We start from the raw sequence: 3,986 nt of genomic DNA on the forward strand, positions 1-3,986 counted from the left end.
GCTTCCCCTCTGCCTGACTCCGTGCGATTGTCCCAGTTTCCGGTTTCGGAGCTAAAAAGAGCAGCTCCGGAGCTGCGGGATGCCGGTGCGGGCAGCCAGGCTCTGCCTGCCCCGGCGGGATCATCCCGTTCCTGAGCCGCGCTAATTAACGCCGGCGGCTTCCACCGAGCCTGAGCCCCCGGGGGCGGCCCCAGATCCCCGAGGGACGGGAGCGGGACAGCGGCAACAGGTGGAGCGGGGAAACGGGAGCGGGGAAACGGGAGAGAGGGGAAACAGAAGAGCGGGGAAACGGAGAGCGGGGACGGGAGTAGGGGGAGCGGAACAGGAGGAGCGGCGCCGCAGGACGAGCGGGGGCGGCAGCGGGGTAACCGGAGGAGCGGAGCAAAGGGACGATCGGAACTGCAGGAGCCGCGGGGCCGGGAGCGGCGGAGCAACAGGCGGAGAGGGACCGGGAGCAGCGGCGTCGGGAGCAGCGGGGCCGGGACAGCGGGACCGGGGGGAGCGGGAGCAGCGGAGCCGGAGGGAGCGGGGCCGGGAGCAGGGGGACCGGGAGCAGCGATCGGCGGGGCAGGGGGAAGCGGGGCCGGGAGCGGGGCCGGGTGAAGCGGGGCCGGGAGCGGCGGGGCAGGGGGAAGCGGGGCCGGGAGCGGACCTGCGGCGGGCCGGGAGCGGCGCGGGGCCGCGGGACTACGCGTCCCGGCAGGCAGCGGAGCGGGGCGGAAGGGGCAGGACCGGGACCGGGGCCGGAGCCGGGGGCCGAGGGGGGGCGAATGGGGCCGGGAAGGGCGGACGGAGCCCCGGGCGGGTGTGGTGGGTGTAACGGGGCGCGCCGGGGGTGCGGGATGGGACAGCGGGTGCGGGATGGGACAGCGGGTGCGGGATGGGATAGCGGGTGCGGGATGGGACAGCGGGGTGCGGGAGGGATGGGATAGCGGGGTGCGGGATGGGATAGCGGGTGCGGGAGGGATGGGATAGCGGGGTGCGGGAGGGATGGGATAGCGGGTGCGGGAGGGATGGGATAGCGGGTGCGGGATGGGATAGCGGGTGCGGGATGGGATAGCGGGGTGCGGGATGGGATAGCGGGTGCGGGATGGGATAGCGGGTGCGGGAGGGATGGGATAGCGGGTGCGGGAGGGATGGGATAGCGGGTGCGGGATGGGATAGCGGGTGCGGGATGGGACAGCGGGGAAAGCGGGCTGTGGTGGAACGCGTGTGTGTCCCCGAGTGTCGGATGGGCTGTGAGTACCGACACCGCGAGCAGCGCTTGGAGGGGTGGTGGGACACACCAACCCCTCTGTCACCCTGTGGACCCCCAAAAGTTGTTCCTGACCCCAGGGAATCCTCTGCCGTGGCCAACCCAACTTTCCCCAAGCAAACCCCGCAGTGATGCCAGCTAGAGCGAAACACAGCGGGATGTGCCATCCTGGTACCCAGAACTGGGGTACGCAGCGTTACCCAGCCAAGGGGTTATATGGGACGTGGCAGCTCTCATAGTCCTATGAAATAAAATATGAACTTCAGAACTGCTTGAGCCAACCCATGAACAAATAATTTTAATGTTTTTTGGTTTTTTTTCAGCAGACCGTAGTTTTCTCGGAGCTCCACAGTCTCCTCTCTTTGAAGTTGGACAGATACAGTAAACACAACAAATATATGATACAACCCATCACAGCTGGATTAAAAAAAAAATACACAAAAAATATAATACATAAAAAAATGGATTTTTAACATTGTGGACTGACGCAGCTCTAAAAATGGTGATTGTAACCCTGGTAAGCTTTACAAAGTCTTTAAAAAAATAAAACAGTACTTCATGTGAAATTCATAAATACACTGGAGGCGAAACGGAGGGGCTGGGGGAGTTGAGAAAGTGTCTCTGGGATCATGACTAAAGCCCAGCCAGGGCTGCTGGGGGCACCAGTCTGTGTGCGTGGGGTGCAGTGTGAGCCCTGGGCTCCGTGCAGGCAGCAGGGAGGGATGGAGGCACAAACCTGTCCAGTTAACCAAGAGCTTCCTCCCCCAGCAGGGCTGGGAGTGGGCACGCCTGTGTTTTGTGGTGGGGGGAGTTTTGAGTTTTCATTCCCAGAGTTTTAGATCAGTGAGTGAAACAGAAGAAAAAAAAAAAAAAAAACAAAAAAAAACCTACAAAACAACAAACAAACATGCTACATATGAGAACTTGGCCCAGCACGGCCCTGGCATGGTTTGCCAGTGCCTGGCCTTGGATTTTTCCCTCTCTCTTCCCCCCCCTGCTCACAGCAGCCACCTCAGTCCATGGGGCTGGCATGGGGCTGGCATGGCTCTGCCCCATCCCACAGGGATGGGTGGCTCTTTCCAGCAGCAAGAGGTCCAAGTCCCCATGCTGACAGGACACATGGCACCAAGGCAGCAGCCAAGGCGCTTTCCTGAGCTCTGGGGCTGTTCCTGCTCCTTGCACTGGCAGCACTGAGCCTAAACCTGCCCTGTCCCCCTCCCAAAGCAGCTGCAGTGCCCCTCAAAGCACTCCTGCCCTCCTGCCCACTGCCTTCACCCCCCTGCCAACATGAGAAACCCATCGGGACCTGGCCACCTCAGCTCTCTGTCCCCCTGCCACCCTGCTCCCTGCCACCTCTGTCCCTCTGTCACCCTCCTGCACCCCGAGGTTGCTTTCCCCACACTCTGCCCTTGCAATCACAGCCTCAGGACTGGGCACTCTGCCTTGGCTTGCTTTGGGCTGCAGCCACAAAAACACCTCAGAGCTGGCCCAGTCCCTTATCCTGGCACCCCTCCTGCTCTCTGTCCCCTCTCTGTCCTTTCTGTCCCAAACTCTGCCCACTGACAGCTTGGCCCTCTACTGCTCAATTTGTTTTTCCCTGCACCTCCCTGGCCACTTCCCACAGGATGCAGGGGAGTGGATGGCGCAGATTGGAACAGTCACTGCAGAAAAAAAGGCAAAAAAAGGTGAAAAAAAAAAAAAAAAAAAAAAAAAAGAAACACCAACCTGAAACAAGGAGAATGTACATATACAAAATAAATCAGGCAATCTGCCCTCACTGCTCTCTACTCATGACCACAGTGGGGACACTGAGCCTGGGCCAGCCCCAAGTGCAATTCCTGAACACAGCACAAGGAATCCCCCACAAATCCCAGCCTGAGATGGAGGCATCCCAAATCCTTCCCTAAACAAGACACTTCCCATGCAGGGTGGGAGGGCAGCACCTGGGCACTGCAGAGGCCCATCAGCCTGATTACAAGCAAGGTGTCTTTTTAAAAGGTATTAAAAAGCACTTTCATTTGGAAAAAAAAAAAAAAAAAAAAAAGGAGCCATAAACCCCCATGGTTTGCATTGTCAATGCCCTCATGCCTTCACTGCCACTGCTCCCAGCTGGGCATGGAGAGGGAGCATCCCTGGGGGTGGCAGTGTCCCCCTGCTCCACTCTGCGCTGCCCGTCCGTCCGTCTGTCCATCCCCACGTCCCCCGGGCTGTGCCACGCGGTGCCAGTGCCACTGTCGCTGCCGTGCCAGCCACCATCACCCCTGGCACGGTGCTGCATCCTCCTGAGTGTCCGTGCTCGCTGCTCTCCTCTCCTCTCAGCGCTGGGGCCGCTTCTGAGCGAGGCTGGGCTGAAGGGAGGGTCCTTCTCTGCTCCCACGTCCTGCTGCTGCTGGCACGGTGGGCTCCTGGCCTTCAGCAGCAGCACCAAGGGCTGCTCTCTCCCTCTCCAGCTCCAGATGTGGCTTTCCTTTCTCCCTACACTTCCTTTCCCATTCTTCTTTTCCTTTTTTTTTTTTTTTCTTTCTTTTTTTTGGTAATTTTATTTATTTATTAAAAAAAAAAAAAAAAAAAAAAAGAAACTGTTCCTAAGTAGAAAACATCTGTGATCACAAGTCAGTCTTTTTTGGCTATTGTTGTTGTTCTTCCTCCTCCTCCTGTCTTCAAATGACTTCTCCCAAGGCAACAGGCACAAAGGGTGGCTTTTCTGCAGGGCCCCCTCCCTCCCCTGCAC

General features: G+C 58.9%; 1 long non-coding RNA gene across 2 annotated transcripts; it reads left to right on the forward strand.

Annotated features, from left to right (window-relative positions):
• Window positions 1-67: 67 nt before the first annotated feature.
• Window positions 68-1,921, forward strand: LOC131567817 (uncharacterized). 2 transcript variants are annotated; one of them, XR_009275664.1, is made up of 3 exons: window positions 68-229; window positions 1,336-1,441; window positions 1,582-1,921. It is a non-coding gene; the product is annotated as an uncharacterized LOC131567817 (long non-coding RNA). The 2 variants fall into 2 exon arrangements; XR_009275665.1 differs by lacking the exon at window positions 68-229 and adding an exon at window positions 770-810.
• The last annotated feature ends 2,065 nt before the right edge of the window (window positions 1,922-3,986 follow it).

Source organism: Ammospiza caudacuta, chromosome 24 (assembly GCF_027887145.1).
Source record: "Ammospiza caudacuta isolate bAmmCau1 chromosome 24, bAmmCau1.pri, whole genome shotgun sequence".
NCBI classification, from domain to species: Eukaryota; Metazoa; Chordata; class Aves; order Passeriformes; family Passerellidae; genus Ammospiza; species Ammospiza caudacuta.